Source organism: Halichoerus grypus, chromosome 4 (assembly GCF_964656455.1).
Source record: "Halichoerus grypus chromosome 4, mHalGry1.hap1.1, whole genome shotgun sequence".
NCBI lineage: Eukaryota > Metazoa > Chordata > Mammalia > Carnivora > Phocidae > Halichoerus > Halichoerus grypus.
This window is the reverse complement of record NC_135715.1, coordinates 110009798-110029420: the sequence shown is the minus strand read 5'-3', so window position 1 is coordinate 110029420 and position 19623 is coordinate 110009798. Positions and strand designations below refer to the sequence as shown.

The window sequence follows — 19623 nt, the reverse complement described above, 5'->3', positions numbered from 1 at the left end:
AGCCCACGAGCCATGCGTACTGCCGCTCAATCACGCCACTGTACGTCGCCATCATGAGGGTGGTTTGCATGATTTGCATTTCCTGTACTGTTTGAGCTTCAGTGAGCTCTAAGCGCCACGTATGAGGAAACCACTGCCAAATAATGCAATGATTTAATGATTTTAGTCAAACCAGATGAGTTTGTGCTGAAGTCAGGCTACCAAGTCCGGGGTGGGGGTGGTGGTGGGGAGATGTTGTCAGGATATCCTATTAAAAAAGGATTCTTCACAATGTCCATACATGCGAGATGTGAATTTCTTAACAAATCTGGTCATGTAAGAGAAGAAGGTTACTTTTGGGAGGATAGCACTGAAGTGCTGTGATGAATAACCATATATATGTTACTCTTAGAAAATTCAGTCTTTTAAATTTGAGTTACATCGTGTTGTCAGTGTATTTATTGTGACAATAATAGATTTTGATGGCGTTAATTTTCTAACCCTACAGAGTTAAATTTAGTCAAAATTAAATACATTGATTACGTGCCCCCTTGTCCTGTAAAAGAGAGCTTGTATTTTATTAAAAAGTGGTTGATAGAAGCTGTCGGACAACTACTGCAGAATTGGCATAGTAGTGGGCCAATGAGTAGTTACTAAAGTGGGGAAGAAAAAAAAAATATGTACCAGATACTAGTCTTCATGAAAAACATAGACAGATGGGGAGACAGACCTATATGATGCCACAAATAGATGAATATCTTGTAAGGATTTCAAACAAATGTTGAAAGATCCAGTGAAATTTTAAAAGTTGGTTTAAAAGTATATCTTGTGCTTATAAATAGTGTATTTATTTCTGCTCACCTGAAACCCAACCTGTAAATTGTTCATGAAATATTTTATCAATATTAAGCAAAAAGAATGTAGACTGAGTCTATATATAACCACAGAGATATTAAAATGAATCTCATTAATAACATTGACTTTAATTTTTCTTAGACTTCTTACACTCAAATATAGTCTTATAATGCCTACAAGAAAAACTTCAGCAGAAATCCTGTTAACCGTTAATTAATAACAGCCTCAAAGATTTCCTATTCTTATTACAGATAATTGAAGAATATCTATTCTCTTTTCCCATATAATGTATACTTCATGAAAACGCACCTGATAACGTGCTGTGGATGCTACTCAGTGGTTTTTAGTTTAGTACCGGGTCACTCGATTATATCCAACCAGTTAATCAAGTGTCTTTCATGCATGCCCTGCAGCAGTTTTAAGATATTCTAAAGAGGAAGCTTCAAAGCCACAGGTACTTACTGAGGAAATTATTGTATAATTATTTATATTAACAAAAGGTAGGCAACTTATGTGGATGAAAAAATAACATTATTATATCTACACTAAAGTGGCTTTGCATGTTGCATGTATTATGCAACCACTGAAGCCTGAGAACATTTTTCATGTGCTGAGGACTGGAGTGTTGAAGGCCAACCTTTACTTCCTTTTAAATTCTCTTTTATACTTTCTTTGTTAATTTCTACTTTTAACATTAATCTTACTTTGATATATGAATTAATCCTGATCTCATGCACAGTTTGGCACTATTGGATGGTTACTAGAATATCTGCCATGGGAAACCCTGAACCAGGGAGCATTTTCAAAGTGTCTGGATTTGAAGGAAGGAAAATTTGTCCTCCAGAGCTCTTTCAAGTATTCAACTTGATATGCTCACTGATAATATTGGAATGTTGCATTTTAGGTAATGTCATAGCTGTTATATAGATTATTAAAATTATTATTGCTTATTTGGTAAATTAGCTTTGAGAACATTAAGCTTATTAATGGAGATTTTAGCTTTATGTAAATACATTTGAATAATGAATAACATTGTACTAACTTTTCTTTGAACGTTCTTCTTGGTTACTTAGTTCCTAAGAAACTATTTTTTGAATATAAAAATAAATTGTGTTTTTAGATGCTTAATCCCATGGGGGAAAGGAACACATTTTGCATTAGTTGTCTTTAATTTATTAAACAATTCTGTAATGCACTCTGTGCATAGATCATGAAAACCACTGGCACACATTTTTCTGACCTCACCAACATAAGCTGCACTCTTGTGGCAATCCCAGCAAATGTGTTTATAAAGATTCCAGAAATAATAGTCCTGTGATAAATAAGAAACAGAAGCTAAAGTTAAGAGCCAAACAGATACCTATCGGTTTCCTTGAGTTTAATCTGATTAAAAACATGGCTCTCAAAAACATTAAATACAATGTCATGTCAGAGAGGCAGTGTATGATAAATATAGTTCATGACAGGAAATCGTTATTAAATCAGCATTACTAGTGAATCTGTTATGGAAATTTCCCTGTTAGTTAAGGCTCCCCCATTTTCACCTCCAGTGCATCACTATACGTTTCTGCTTTACTGTTAAGTATATCATTTTCTGTTGACTGAAGGCAGTTTTCCTACTTTTAAATAACACACATCTTTATTGTTATCACTAATCAGACATGGACTGGCTCTTCACTTCAACCAGAAAAAACAATATACAGAGTAAAAGAGAATCTGTGCTGGTCATTGGCCATCATGACCTAAATACAACAAACCTCAAGGCAGCAACCTCATGGCTCTTAACGAGGGCAAGCAGTTGTTTTGAATGAGAAACACAGCAGCTTGGTTGAATCTCAGATTACTGATAGCCATCTAAATTTAAAAATAGTAATTACTTCACATAAAAACGATGAGAACTTCATATCTGACTTCATCAAGATCACATTATCTTTCCTCTTTGCTTTGAAGAAATACAGGTACAACATTAGTCACTATAACCCATGTATTTGTAGCTAAACTCAGAGTGCTCTAATTTTTTAACAGTTCAGAAAGCATTTTTTTAAAAAAATATTTTTACAACGCAAGAGGATTATTTGGCTGACTTACATTAATGAAACATTTTGGCACATGTTAAAGATTTCATCGAGCTATTACAACCACCCCCAAAAAATCTTGGTTTCCATTTAAAATGTCACCAATGTGGAAGAAATACCATCAATCAAATTGCATATCTTCTAACTAAAGAGAAAAAAAAAAGTAAAATAAAAAGGAAACAAACAGTGAGCTTCCAGTGCATTTTTGGCTTCCCTTAAGGAATTCTGTCTTAGATATGGTCAGTTATCTGTGGTCTTAAGATTATCTTTTTTTTCCTCTTTGTTCCATTGTATGTTTTCATCTTCACAGGAATAAATCTACTGAGTAATATCCCTAACTTTATGCTGCATTAGTGAGACACTGGGAATGCTTCAGTTTTTGTGAATGAGAACAGTAAAAGAAATTATTTTTCTGGAGAAACACAGGGGCCCCACTTTATAATAAAGAACTACAAAATTGCATATTATTCTTTTCTTCTTTCTTTAAAATTATTCTTAAGGCCTTAGTGGGAACAAAGACCCCCTTCATAGGAAACTTAAATACTAAATCCTTCTTAGGAGTTTAATCCAGCAAGAAACCTGTGTGCAAGTGGGACCCTTATCTGTTAAAATGTAGCCTCTTTCTAAGCAATACATGTAGAAAACTGAGTGGCTATTGCCTAACTGTGCTGAGTTCTGTCAGTGATTCTTGTCTAATGAATCTTAGCCCTTTCTCCAATCTCTCTTTGCATCAGGACTGTTTCACTTTTGAATCAGGACAAAAGTCCTAGCCCCATATCATGAAGATGGTTCGAACCATCTCCTTCTGTGATCATATATGTATGGAGTAAAAGGATGGCTCACTTTTCTGCTGTCACTTATCTTTAGGAACATTCAGCTTAATTGCATCATACACCTGCTGTGGAAAGGATATCTAAACCACAGTAGAAAATTGAGATTAAACATAACAATATTTGGAGGTTTGGCATGGAATATACTAGTATGTATGCAACTCTATAATAAAATCACATGTGTACAATACAGCTCTTTCACAGAAAAACTACCCCAATATCTTCTTAAAGTTCCTCAGCAATGGTTTGTTTATAGGCCATGCCAGAGATCAATGTAATAGTAACACACCAGCCTCCTGTAACCATTCTGTGTAATAGCAAAGCCTAACTAAAGTGGCAGTGATTCTCAAAACAGTTGGGTAAGCAAGGCATAATTATATTCACCTAACAGATACGAAAAAGTGCTGGGAGAGATTGAGTTATTTGTGCAGAGATAGGCCACTTTTAAGTGGCAGGCAGAAGAAAAACCGGGTTTTCTGGCTTATGCTCTTTCTGCTCTACTGTCAACAAAGAAATATACTGTATTACCTGAAAATGAGAGGATTGTTTTATTTAGAAGTCATACTGGTACTCTTGCTGTCAAAGTGACCTTAATCTAGGAGGCTTTTAGCTCAGGCACTCTGGCTGGTGGAGGGTAATCTGAAAGACTGTAAGTATTTCTGTTTTTCTAATTCACTTACTCAAAATGCCAGTTTTGATGACTTAAGTAAATCAGGGAAGCTTTGTGGAGAGAGAACGTGTTCCTCTGACTCTTCCTCCTTTTTACCGAGCAGCCAGAAGTTAACTAAGTAGGGATCAGGGAGAGAGATGAATGGAATACTAACCTTCTGGTGACCCAAGTCATCCCTGAAAATGTGGCAAAATTGGATCCAACTTCTGATCAGAAGCTCCTTGTTGATTCTTTTTCTTTTGCCTTCCATGGGCTCCTCTCTAACCAACCCATTTCAGTCTCTGCATTTCTCTGAGGAACGTCTTAGGATTTCAGGTACTTTTCCTTTTCTGGTTTCTGTTGTAACCAGTTCCTAGCCTACATCACAGGCTCACTGGTGAGTAGATGCCACAAACTGAACAGAGCCCAACAGGATAAAAGGGTGTGAGACACCTCAGGAAAGCCTCTCCTTGTCCAGTGAAGGCAGAGAAGCTTCTGTCTGCAGACAGCTGAAGTACAGAGCGAGGCATTGAACACAAATTTACAGATCAAAATAATAGTCTTCCAGTGATAGAGTATGGAGCAACATGCTGCAGAATTTCAACCTGCACATGCATGGGTGGGGGATAGACGGTGAAAGTCATCAAAACAGGAAGATTGTATCCTCTGGAAACAATGATCATAGAGACAGTGCTCTTTACCTGAGTAATGGTAGATGACATTTTTATAGTGCCTCATCGTGTACTTACGTCTGCATGGTTTCATTGTTTCCTCATAGCAAACCCTAAAGAGTAGGTTGGCAGGAAGAATCTCCTTTTATACATCAGGTTCAAAAAAGTGTGCTGTGCTGAAGTTACCCGTTAGGTAATTTTAGAGTCAAGACTTGAATCCAAGATCTCTAATGTAGCAAATGATTCCCCCACACTCATTATACCAATGCCTTTGATTCTCAAACAGGACGCATTTCTATTCTTCCCTCCTCCCTTCTTGGTCTCATAAAAATAAATGCCAGACACTATACAAGCACTGGGTAAGTTGAGGCGAACAAAAGGGCCCTGTTCCCTACCTTTGTGCAGCTTAGTCTGCACTTCTTAAGCCTGGCAACTGGTTTGGCAGCCATCAGCCACATGTGGCTATTGAGCCTGTGCAGTGTGGCTGTTCTGAATTGAGACAAGCTATAACTGTAAAAGACACACTGAAGTAAAAATGTTTGAATAAATAATGCAATTTTTTCATAATTTTTACATCAATTATATGCTGATATTTTTAGATGTATTGAGTTAAATAAAATATATTATTAAAACTGATTTCATCTGCTTTATTTTCCTTTTTTCAATGGCTACTAGAAAATTTTAATGGCTACTAGAAAATTTTAAATTATATATATCGTTTGCATTTGTGGCTCACTTTTTTCCATTGGATAGCAAGCTGTGACCTAAGGGGAAGTGATTTTTGTAGGGTTCATTCAGCAGTTTATAGTACTTCTGTGGTTACATTTTTTACACTGAAACATTTGGATCATTTGAAATTTGTCCTGGTGCTTGCTGGTCTGGATCCCAGTTTACTTTTTCTCCAGATGCCTACCAAGCTGACTCAACACCATTTATTAGTTTGTTCATCTTTGTTTTGAGAGGCTACCTTTATCATGCTAATTCCTTGTATGTATTCTATTTCTGGATCTGCTCTTCTTCTCCATTGGTCTGCGTCTGCATTTAAATCAGTGTTATACTTGCTATTTTTGAGATTTTAAAGTATTTTTTAATGTCTGGTGAGGTTAATCTCCATCTCCACATCCAGTTGATCATCCCTTCCCCCCACCCACCACCTCTGACAGAATTTTCTTGGCCATTGTTTTCTCATTGTCTTTAGCTATGTAAATTAGGATCTGTTTTTCCAGTTTAAAATCTGCAAAAACAACCTTTTTAAAATTGTGGTCAAGATAAATAAGCTCAAAGAGAATCCATGTCTGTTTATGTTAACTCTTCCTACCCAAAGTAATGGTACAGCTTTTCATTTTTTCAAGTCATCTTTGGGTAATTAACTTTTTCAGTAATACTTTAACATTTTCTGCATAGTGGTCTTACCCATTTCTTACATTTATTCCTAGGAACTTTACCTATGTATGTGTACTACTGTTTATGCAATCTTTTCTTAAATGCTTGCTGTGTGTATATGTAGGTATAGGTGTGTATGTTATATATATCATAAAACATAATATTTTTAATATTTTAATAATTTAAAAACATACTAATTTTGTAGTCTGTAAGCTTACCAAATTCTCTGATTCTTTGTGATAAATAGGTTTTTGGTTGATGATCTTGAGCTTTCTAATCTTGTCCACAAATACTAATACATTTACTTCTTTTTTTCTTTATTTCTTTTTTTTTTTTTTGATTTACTTATTTCTTTCCAGTTTTTTTTTTTTCCTTTCATTTTTTTTCTCTCTTCTAATTCTGTCGGCTGGTTCCTGGAGCACAATGCTAAATAGTAGTGTGATAGTAAGTATTTTGTCTTGTTTCTGACTTTAATGTTTCATCTTAAGTGTGAGGCTGGCTTTCGAGTTGAACTGAACGTATTTTATTATAGTGACAAAAATATATTCCCATTTGAAGAATAACAATTTTTTATTGAATTAAAAAATCATGAATAGTTGTTAAATTTGTTAAATACCTACTCATTATCATGTGATTGTTTTTTCTCTTTAGAGCTATTGAAATAATGAATCTTACTGATTTACTAATATTGAACCATGCTTGTGTTTTGAGGAAAAAGATCGCTTGTTCATGATGTTTTACTGTCTTTGTATCTTGCTAAGTTCTGTTTGCTACTATTTTATTCAAGATTTTGGCATCTGTCTATAAGTGAGATTACCTGTTATGTATTGGTTTTCTTATACTCACTTCATAAAAATAAAATAATTTGGAAGTTCCCCACCCCCTATTAATACCACTTTAAAAAGAAATGGACTTATCTGCTCTTTAAAAATTTGGTAGAATTTCCCTGTGAAATCATGCAAGCTTGGTGCCTTTTTTTGGGTTGGAATGGTGGTAGTATTGTAGTGATGGTGGTGGATCATTTTTAGGAGGCAACTTTCTCTGTCTCAGGAAAATCTATTTTTGTTTGTTTTGATTTGTCTTTTAGATTCTCTACTTCCTCTGGTAGGTAAATTTTTTTTTCTACAAATTTTTGTGTGTGTGTATGTGTGGTTCTTTTGATGTTTAGGAAGTTTTACTTTTTTTTTCTTATTGGTTACCTTCATAATTAAACCTTTCAATGACACCCTAAGTTCACTAATTTTTTTTTTTTTTTTTTTTTTGAGAAAGAGAGCATAAGAGAGTGAGAGAGAGCACAAGTGGAGGGGGCGGGGTACAAGGAGAGGGAGAAGCAGAATCCCTGTTGAGCAGGAAGCCCTTTGTGGGGCTCAGTCCCAGGACCCTGAGATCATGACCTGAGCCAAAGGCAGACTCTTAACCAACTGAGCCACCCAGGCACCCCTACTAATTTTTGAGTTAGCATCTACTAGTTCTTTGTAATCAATAATGATAAAATTAATACGTTCCCACTTATCCATTGCTCTTTCTCTATCATCTGATTTCAGGTCAACATTACTTATTTTTTACCAATATATTCTTTAAATATGCACATGCTTCTCTAGTTTGATTTGTAATCTTTTAATAGTATCTGAAGACTACCTATTATGGTTAAGGCAATAGATGAATTTATTCTACTTCCCAAATTTCTTTTACTTTTTTTACTATATCTTCATAGTCAGAACAAAGATCTTTTTTGTTCTATTTTGCCACCCTAATTCCTGCATTGCTTTTGATTTTAGTTCTATGGCTAAATGTATTTGTTGGAAGACTTCTGCTTTCAACTAATATGAAATAAACAACTAGATTTGCTTTTCCGTCTGAAACAAAGAAAAAGTGGACAAAGTATGTGAAACCATTCAAAGTGTAACATCATCCAGCAAAGGGCAGTGATCCCTGAGAGAAGGCAGTTAGATAGGGTGGGCCCTCTGATTGCCCCAGCTTTTTGCTTGAGTTTCTAGGCCCAGATGCAAAGAGGAGGAATCCAGGGAAAGACTAGGAGACCTATGGAATTGGGGAGATAGAGGTAAAAGTCTAGATGGGGGGAAAGAAATCCAGCATACTGGAATAAAGAAAGCTGCTGAAAGAAAGAACTCTGGAGATCTGCAGAGGGTCCCAGTTGAGCATTTATCTGAGTACAGATCAGTTCATTGCATGTTAGGAAACTCTCAAGGCCAGAGAAAGAACCATCTGAGATGAATAAAAATAATGCCCATTGCTCATAAAAGGGCAGAAATAGTCCCCATTCCCACAGCCAGACTAGAAAACCTCATGATTCAGTCAGGGCTGTGGTCTCAACTGAGGCTCAACTGGAGAAGGATCTGCTTCCAAGGTCACATTCAATTTCTTGTCAGCTATTAGGCTAAGGGCTTCAGTTTCTTGTGTGCCTTTGCCCAGAGGACACCCTTATTCTCTTGGTATGTGGGTCATCCTAACATGTCTGTTTATGTCCTTGGAACCAGAAAGGGAGAGTCTCCTTGAAAGGCAAGATGATACAATCTTGTGTAGTATAAGCAGATACACCCTGTTGCCTATACTGTATTCTGTTGTTTAGAAGCAAGTGGTCGGTCCTGCCTGCACTCAAAGGGGGAGATTACATAGGGCATGAATACAAGGAGGTGAGATCAGGGGGGCCACCTTAGGGTCTGTTGTCTATAATAGTGTTTGGGAGGATGTCTTAAAAGCAGCTGCATTTAAATAACAATGAGTTACTTCAGAAGAACAAAGTTAAACCTAGCAGCACATTTCTCATTGGAAGCATTGCAAGGGAGAGGACAGTGGAGCAAAACCTTCAAAGCACTGAAAGAAAACCTGAAACCAGCAACCTAGAATTCTATACCCAAAAATATCACTCAAAACAAAGGTAACAAACATGGTCAAAATAAAACAGATAAGTCCTGGGGACATAACGGATAGCATTGTGACTATCGCTAATAATACTGTATTGTGTTTGAAAGTGCTGAGAGAGTAGATCTTTTCTTAAATTTATTTTTTATTTATTTATTTTTTTATTATGTTATGTTAATCACCATACATTACATCATTAGTGTTTGATGTAGTGTTCCATGATTCATTGTTTGCGTATAACACCCAGTTGCTGAGAGAGTAGATCTTAAAAGATCGTAGGAAGACAAAACTGCAATTATGTATAGTAATGGATATTAACTAGATTTATTTTGGTGACTTTTTGTAGTATGTTGAATCATTATATTATACATCTAAAACTAATGTATTTTTTAAAAAGATTTTATTTATTTATTTATTTGAGTAGGGGAGGGCCAGGGGGAGAAGGAGAGAGAGAATCCCAAGCTGACTCTGTGTTGAGTGTGGGGCCTGATGCGGGGCTCGATCTCACGACCTTGAGATCATGACCTGAGCTGAAATCAAGAGTCAGACGCTCAACCGACTGAGCCACTCAGGTGCCCCTAAAACTAATGTATTTTTAAGAAATAAAAACACCAACAAAACAAAAAGCAGAAAAACCCAAAGGTAAAATAAACGGTTTTACCCAAGAGAGAAAAGAGAGTTGAGAAGAGAAGAGGAAGCAAGCAAGAAACTTTGTCTTTTGGGCCACTATGTATTCTTCTCCCAACCCTACTTCCATTAAATTTTCAATTCCTCCTGGGTCAAAATCTTGGGTAAGGAGTATACATCCATTGTTCCCCCATTTCTGGGCTGATATGTGTATATATTTGTGTATCCCTGCTTTACTTCTAGATGTTGGCAAGCTAGTCAAAAAAAAAATATCTTAGTTCTTTTGAATATTTTCATGTACCACTCTATTCTTTTATAAGACAACTTTTTAACAGAACTTAAGAAGTCCTTTAATGAGACAATAACTTGCATGTTTTATATTTAATTGAGAATAGTATGTTAACTATTTAAATTATAATTTAAATTATTTAAATAACAAAACAAATTGACTTTAAGTAATTTAAATTATTTAAAATAGTATTTAGCATGATTTTCAACATTCTACATACAACTGTGTTTTAGTTTAAAAAATATTTTTATTTTGTGATTTGGGGTCTCAGCTCTTTATGTGTGAGTGGAAAAAAATAACACTTGTGCTTTCCGTCTCATAAGGTTTCTATAATATTTAATTTTATATTAGATATACTAAAATATGGTAAAAACTCTGGTGACACATAATATTGTAAGGTATATTGTTTAGAATCATAATGTTATTTTTAACTTTGTGTTAAAAATAACTGTACTTCTGGGATGCCTGGGTGGCTCAGTCGGTTAAGCCTCTGACTCCTGAGTTTGGCTCAGTTTATGATCTCAGGGTCGTGAGATCAAGGGCCACATCAGGCTCCCTACTGGTCATGAAGCCTGTTTAGGATTCTCTCTCTCCCTCTCCCTTGGGCCCTCTTTCCCCCTCTTTCTGTCTTAAATAAATAAATAAATCTTAAACAAAAAAATAACCATAGTTCTGGTTTTCAAAACGCCTACTACAATGAAGATGCTACCATGTAGTACATGTTTTTATTTTAGGAAATTGCAAGTTTTCTGCATTTGTAACCTGGTTTTTGTCCCAGTCTAATGGCTCTATTCCACAAATTATTTGGTCTCTCACTTTATTAATTTTAGTCCTGGTTCAATTTGGTGTCACCTTTATCATGGTGAATTTTAATATTGCTCTGGCAGTTTGAGTGGCTATGATTTCTACTATCTTGATATATTATAATACAGGAAACATTTTGCTAAAAAATATTTCATTCAAATATTGAAATATCCAGCACTGTTTTAATTGACTGCTTATCAACACAAAGAAAGTTATTGATTTACTCCCTTAAAAAAATCACTTCAGTTTTTTGCATAATTGATATATAAAGATTTTTATTTGTAGTAATCAGAGTTTGGGCAGCATTATTTTGACACCAGTAGGATCGAGAAAGTTAGAAATTTTTGTAAAAACTGCAAGCCTTTTAGTACTGTCATTCAGGTGAAAAGTCATGAAGCATTAGAAACAAAAGACATGTGTTTAGTCCAGACCTCTGAATATACTATGCAGTCAAAAGGTCTGGAGGTATGGAATAAAACTTGGAGTTCAGAGCAGGAAAAATCATTTGTTTTCATGGAGGCTTGGTATCTGACTCAACTTTGAAGAATGGGTAGGACTGGGATGGACACGGAAGAGCTGCCAGACATAATAATAATAGCATATAGTTACATAGCATTTACTACCTTCCAGGCGCTGTTCTAAGTGCTCTCCATGTATTAACACATTTTATAATTGTATTAATAGTTAATAAGGTGATTATTATCTTAACTTTTGAGTTGAAAAAACTGAGACACAAATTTGTTAAGTGATTCATTCCAAGTCTCCCATCTAGTAAATAGTGTACTGCTATTTAAATTCAGGCTTTCTGGCCGCAGAGTCTCTTTTCGTAATCACTATGCTCTTCTGCCTATAATTAATGTGATATATTCTGTGGGAACAGTAGAATAGGAGAAGTTAAGAAGGTTAAAATCATGGAAGCTTTTGAAAGGGAAGCAGAAGCATTCATATGTTATCGACGGGAGTATAAAGCAGTTCAGTCTTTTTAGAAAATAATTTGATGGTACTATATTGTATCAGGAATTTCAGTAATCACACTAAATATTTGTCCTGAGGAATTTGGGAGGCAATTTTCTATGGGCCACATATTTCGGTATGTTTTGCAAGCAGGCGTTAAATGCCTTATTGGTCTGGACTATTTTTTCAAGGAGGTTTGCATAGCACAACAGCATTGGCATATAGACATAATATCTCTCCTCTGATCAGATGGCTGGTTTATTTTTTGTCCAGGATAATAATGTCTCCCTTTGGAGCAAAGTTTGACAAGTTTGCTTGTAGCTCATTATGGAAGGTTGGGTTTCCTAAGCTCAGGGTTCCTTAACTGTGATGCAAACTCACTGCCTGTGCATCATCCATCTGGGCCGCTCAACATTACCCTGGTGGGCCTTGGGGAACAAGGAGGACTGATGTGAAATGAAGCTCATGCTGCTTACTGTGTCCTAAGCAGTAAGTCCTTTGTCTGACCCAGGAGTGTCATGTCTGCTGCCAGCATGCCAGCAGGCTAACTTAACTTGTTAACTTCCAGGTAGGGCAAAATCTTAGACCCTTTACCGTTCTTACAAAAGGGATCATCGTTAGAATTATCAACAAAGCATTATGTATAAACACTGGAAATAAATCCAACTATCCAATAATAAGGGAATAGCTTAGTAAATCAAAAGACATTCATATAGTGGAATTATTAATTCTATAGCCCTTAAATATCATGGTTTTAAAGATTTAAAGACTTGGGAATAAGCTCATGAAAATATTATTTTAAAATTACATTATGGAAATGATATATATAGTAAAATCTCAATTTTGTAAAATGTGTTTGTATGTTTAGAAAAAAACTGGGATAAAATATCCAAAATGTAAAAAATTGTTACGTATAGGTTGTAGAATTATAAGTGTGATGTTATTCTTTCCTTTTTCTATTTCTGTATCTTTCAAGTTATCCTATAATGAAAATACATTAGTTTTATAATGAAGAAAAATACACGCTATGAATGAAGTCAAACATTTGACACGATGTAATAGGCAGAATAGATACTGTATATATTCTTTTTTGTTTTTTTAAGATTTTTATTTATTTATTTGACAGAGAGAGACACAGCAAGAGAGGGGACACAATCGGGGAGTGGGCGAGGGAGAAGCAGGCTTCCCATGGAGCAGGGAGCCCGATGTGGGGCTTCATCCCAGGACCCCGGGATCATGACCTGAGCTGAAGGCAGACACTTAACGACTGAGCCACCCAGGTGCCCCAATACTGTATATATTCTTGAGAAGACAATAATATGAGGATATGTTTAAAAACCCATGCAATCAAAGAAGATCTGTTTTCATTAAAATGCACATATACAGTATAACTGAAAACCATTAAAACAAAAGGAAAAATAAAATTCCAAGTTATAACAGAGGCATAGAGGAAACATGGCTATTTTAGAAATTCTAATTTCAGGAAACTTAATCCATTTGAACAAAATCTAAGCTCATCAAAGCCTCTTGTTGTCTAATAAAAAGGAATTAAGTCAGTTAATCATAAGAAACAATGTTTGCATACCGAAGTACTGCAAGATGAAATGATTGTATGTCTGGCATTTGCTTTAAAATATTCCAGCAAAAAATAAATAAATAAAAATAAAGTGGGAGGAATAGTTGAACTAACCCTAACAAAAATATTGATAGCTGTTGAAGTTGTATGGTTGGTTACATGGGACTTATTATTCTGTCGATTTTGTGTATGCTTGAGAATTTCCGTGAGAAAAAAATCAAAATATCACCGATTTATATAGTTTTAAAACAATATCTCTCATCCTTGGCTGCACATTAAAATTGCTTAGGAACTTTAAAAAATACTGATGCTTGAATCTCACTGCCTCTGAGTCTAATTTAATTGGTCTTAGGTGTGGCTTAGGCATCAGGATTTTTAAAATCTCATTCTAATGTGTAGCTTATGTTAAAAACCATAGTTCTAACTGGACTGCATTAGGTAGATCTTTATTTTAAGGAGCATTGACTATAATAATGGATATTTTTTTGTTGCAATTCCTAAAAAAAATGTGGCTGTGTTTTCTGTTATGTTAATTCACAGAGCATCTCTCAGTAAAAAGCAAGAATAAGCTAATAATTTTTCTTATGCAGATAGTTCTACTGAGTACCAGAATAAAATAGTGTAGGGACATAGCTTAATGATTCTTTCACTTGATAAGATGATAAAGTTTCAGTGATCCTAAAGAATGAATAACTAACATATCCCTTTCAAATATTAGTTGAGTAAGAAGAGTGTTAAGTGATGTAGAGAGGATAGTTTAAAACATTAGCATTTTACAATTTTCTTAAAGTAAGTCTTGTTCATTTTAGAAAACTGAGAAGAATATTTAGAGATATAGAAGAAAATGATCAGCCATAGCTCCATTATTCATGGTAAATACTGATAATGTTTTATAGCATTTGATTTCAAATTTATTTTAACTTTCTATGGAAAAATTTTAAACATAAATGTAGGGATAGTAGTATCATGAAGCTCTGGTTTCCCATCACTCAGCTTCAATAATTATCAACTCATGATCAATCTTATCTCATCTGTGATTCTCTTCCACTTTATCCTCCCCTCCCCCCCACTGGATTATTTTGAAGCAAATTTTGTGTATCATTATTTCATCTATAAATATTTTAGTTTGTATTAGGGCAAATAATCTTCAGGTCATTAACAAGTATCTGAGGTATTGGTATTCTATGTTGACTGAAAGAAGATCCATATGCTACAGTTCCTAATTCTGTAGTTGCCAAAGATGGTGTTGTGTTATAAAAGTAAAAATCTGGCTTATATCCTTGAGCTGCAGAAGGATCTGCTGGCAGGACCGAGACTTTTCTCAGAAAGTAACTCCGTCAGTTTAAATGATGAAATAAGTAGTAGACTGAAATCCAAGAAACCCAGAGTTCTACCCATTAACCAGGCTTTAATTTGGAAGATTTTGAGGATTAGAGTTACCTAGTGTTTTGCTTTATAGTAACCTAAATTGGTCTCTTGTTCTCATTTTCTTTAGTTTCCCAAAGAGTGTGACAGATTAATTAGTCAAAGTGTATTTTGAAGATTAACATGGAGGCAATATGTTAGAAAGCAGTTGAAGACAGGAAAATCATGTAAGAAGCTACTCAATTTTGTGGCCTGAGCTGATAAAAACCCAGTGTTGGAGGGTGGGGAGAAGAGGGAAAACTTAGCATATTATTTATAGTAGAAATTAGCAAAGCTTGGCGATACTTTGTTTTAGGAGTTAAGAGGAAGGGAATAATCAAATATGCCTTCAACCCTACCCTAGGGTTCTAGCATAATACTATACTCTTGGCAGAAAGAGTGAAGTGAGACGGGCAAGGAATGATGGGGGAAGAAAGGGATGGATTAGTCCATGTTAGTGTACCGAGTTTAAAGTAATAGCATGGCCTCCATGTAGGTATATTTTGTGGGCTGCTGGAAGTGGAGGACTAGAGTTCAGGTGGTATATGAAAGCTGGAGATCTGTCTCTGAAGATTACTCATGAAGCTATACGGATGATTGAATTTTCATAGGGAGTATTTGTTTAAGGGGGAGAGCGTGTGGCTAAAGCCAAGTCCTTTCAGTAGTCCCAATGGAGGGGAATAGGAGTAGGAACAAATTGATCTAGACTACATGAAATGAATCCTTATCGAACATCTCTGTCACAGGTGTTTTGCATGGAACAAGGAAGGGGCGCTTACTGTGCAGACTGGCAGGCACACTGAATGCCAAGGGAGTGCTAGGCCAGAGAGATGCCCAAAGATTTATGAAAATAAAAACTAGACAAAACGACTTGAAGTGCCCAGGCCACGCATGCAGTTTATGGGAGTATGTGTTTCCCAGGAGAGTAGGAGAGGGAATGGTTCTTCATGCGGGGGTCAAGGCACAGACTTGTCTTGGGGCAGTGCTGAGGAGTCTGGCATGGCCGTGACACAGGATATAGGGTGAGGAGAATGGCAGGGCACTTGATTGTGATAGGCAGGATCTAGAAACCACTGTGGGGTCTGAAGAATGTTAGAATCACTATTAATATAGAAGACAAAGGACACCTGGGTGGCTCAGCTGGTTAAGTGTCGGACTCTTGATTTCGGCTCAGGTTATGAACTCAGAGTCGTGAGGTCCAGCTCCGTGTCCGGTTCCACGCTGGGTAAGGAGTCTTACTTGAGATTCTCCCTCTCCCTCTCCTCTCTCCCTGTGTGCATGTGTTCTCTATCTCTCTCTCAAATAAATAAATAAATGAAATCTTAAAATAGAAGACAAAAATCAGTTTAACATAACTGGAGAGGAAATAATGAAAAATTTGTAGGTTTTTCTCTGCTGTTTATCAAGCAAATGCTGTCACAAGAAGTCCCTTCTATTAATTTGTATTCATTTTGTGAATATAAAAAATTTGATATATGATAATGTGACCAAAGTTAAGGAGTCAAAGATCACACACGCATACACACATATACACATACACATATTCATTCCTCAGTATATTAATTATGAACAGGTAGGAATTGAGGACATGAAGATCAGCGAGTAAGAAAAAAATCTTGCCTCCAAGATTTTTGTTGATTAGTTGAAGACAGATAATTTAAAAAAAAAGTTATATTCTAGTTGGTTAAGTGTAAAGATACAGGAACACTCAGGAGGAGTATATAATCTAACTTGGGTGTTAGTAGAAGGATCTAGGAAGCCTTCTTGAAGAGGTGATAAAAATTCCTTCTTAAATGATACAAAAGAATTAGTGGGTTGCTTTGAGAAAGGGAGTATGAGACCGTGGCATACTATGCCAAATGGGTAGCAATAACCAGGACATGGAGGTAAAAGGAAGCCTGGTTCAATGTAAGGTGTCCTCATCATTTCATTATACTTGAAGTTCTCATTGTGAAATAGATCAGGGCAGAAAATGAGCTTGTAGATCTGGGTGGAGACCACATCCGTGTGGAAATTTCACATACTAATTGAAGGGACTTGCGATTTATACAGGGGAGTGACCTGGCTGGATTTGCTTCTCAATACATGACTTCTGCAGCTCGCTGTTGGATGAACTTGTTGGGAAGGTAGGCTTGGGAATAGGAAGGTTAGTTATGTGGATTTTGTAGTAGACTAGGCTTCACTAAGTAAAAGGGAATAAGGATGAACTTGAAGGGACAGATTTGAGAAATATTCAGGAAATAAAATTGGCAGGATTCATTAAGTTATTTATGAAAATTTAGAACAGTGCAGGGAGTCAAAGGGAGTTTCTGGTTTGGTGGATGGTTCTGCCTTTTGCTGCAATAATAAATACAGCAAAAAAACATATATATTGGATTAGATGATGAATTCTGTTTTGGACCTTTTGAATTAAGGTGCCGATGGGCTATCCACATGAAGATTTCCAACAGACAGTTGAATATCTGAAGATTGAGTGAAGTCTAGGTTTGAAACCCAAATCTGGGAGCCATTTGTATAATAGTCCTGAAATTCTAAGAGTGGGTATTCTCTTTAGTATCAGCATCATGTTCATAATCAATATGAAAGTGCTGAGTGTATACTGAGCAAACTACCACAGACCAAAATGTGAAATAAACTCTACTTAACTTGTTTAATTTTCTTAACTCTGATCTGACCTGAACCATACTTTAAGAACTGAAGTATGAACCTAATCAGAATCTTTTTAAAATGTTATCTATCTCCCCCCCTCAAATTAATCTTAGCACCAAAGTAGCATATAAAATATCATTTGAACTGAATTGATAGACCACTTACTAGGAGTTCTGAGAATTGGGTGGCTGGTGTACACAGGGCTCTGTATTCATTGCAAAAGACTTCAAAGGCAGTCCATATAATGATTTTGGCAATAAAAAGAATTTAATTTTTCCTCTCCCAGCTCAAGCTCAAGTCATCCAGGGAGAAAAATTACTCCCAGATGAGCTTACAATTGCCAACAATCCCAAATTTAACCAAATTGGATTCTCACACACTGTGTTTGGAAGGAAGACTGACAAAATGTTCTTTCACTAGATTCTAGGAAGCCTAGGGCTTACTTAACTGCAGTGGCCCTGGAAAATGATTATTGCCTAAAGACCAAGAGTAATTAAGTCTAATGCTGTTCATTTGTGAGAGTTTTCCAATAATAATTTTGGTAAGTGACATCTTGTATGATGAAAACAAAAATAAGAGAGTATAAACTGTAGAATGATGAATAAGGAAACTTACCAAGATTGCAGTATTTTGAACTTTGATTCATCATTTAGTTGGAATTTCATTCCAAAAGCAGAATTGATCAGGAGTCATGGCAAATAGTCTCCATTGCTTTCATAGTGCTTACAGTGTGTGAAGCATTAGTCTAAATACCTCACATATCCCCATACCACCGTATTAGAAGAGTAGTTATTAACTGCATTTATCACATAGGGAAACTGAGGCAAACAGAGGGTAAGTAAATTTGCCCAAGATCACGTAGCTAGTAGTTGGTGGAACAGGTAGTGTGCCCTCCGATTCTATGGTAGATCCAGGTGGTGTGCCCTCAGATTCCATGGTAGCTCTGGGTAGTCTGCCTTACAAATCAGTGGTACACTCGGGTGGTCTGCCTTCAGAATCCAGGTTCTCAATCACAATCCTAGTTTAAATGTTAGTGACTACAACTGGTAAACAGGGTATCTATGTATTGTGGAATTTTGTAAAATATGGAGATGACATGAGTCTTGCCCCTTAAAAACATGCAGTCTCTAGCACTATTTCCTAAATAATTTGCATTGCAGGGATGCCTGGGTGGCTCAGTCAATTAAGCGTCTGCCTTCGGCTCAGGTCATGATCCCAGAGTCCCCTGAAGGAGCCTTTCATCGGGCTTCCTGCTCAGTGGAGAGCCTGTTTCTCCCTCTCCCTCTGCTGCTTCTCCTGCTTGTGCTCTCTCGCTCGCTCTCTCTCAAAAACATAAAATCTTAAAAAAAAAAAATTTGCATTACAACACACTACAAAGATTCTTTTGATTTAATTTTCCCTACTGCTGTATAAAGGTGATATTAGCACATGTTTCTTATATCTAAAAGTGAAAATTTTTAAAATGAAAATTTTTAAAATGAAAATTTTAAATTGTTTCTTTAGGTTAACTTTACCTTATAGTGATATACAAATTATGTGTAGGGACTTCTAATTTTTGGAGATTTTTATAAGGACGTCAATGTGCAACGGCATATATAAATACTTTGCTCTTTACCCAAGAAATGTCCTGTAAGCGGAAATTATTTTAATCAAGTAATTCAAAAGGTACTAGATGTTCCTGCTATTAAAAGTTTTCTTATGGGGCGCCTGGGTGGTTCAGTTGGTTAAGCGACTGCCTTCAGCTCAGGTCATGATCCCGGGGTCCTGGGATCAAGTCCCACATCGGACTCCCCCTGCTCTGTGGGGAGTCTGCTTCTCCCTCTCCCTCTGCCTGCCATTCCCCCTGCTTGTGCTCTCTTTCTCTCTATCAAATAAATAAAATCTTAAAAAAAAAGTTTTCTTATGAAATACTTTCACTTTTTATTATAAAGATAATATATAATCACACGATAGAACATTTGGAGACAAAATATGAAAATCCATCAGCCCAGCAGC

General features: G+C 36.0%; 1 protein-coding gene across 9 annotated transcripts in view; it reads left to right on the top strand.

Annotated features, from left to right (window-relative positions):
• The window catches only part of QTMAN (queuosine-tRNA mannosyltransferase), a 386232-nt gene that overhangs the window by 147978 nt on the left and 218631 nt on the right, over positions 1-19623 (top strand). The window contains exon 2 of one of the 9 annotated variants that reach the window (XM_078070753.1): positions 6802-6886. The exons of the other annotated variants lie outside the window; for them this stretch is intronic. The gene's annotated coding sequence lies outside the window, so the exon portion shown is untranslated. The remainder of the gene's footprint in view (positions 1-6801; positions 6887-19623) is intronic. 9 annotated transcript variants of the gene reach the window in all.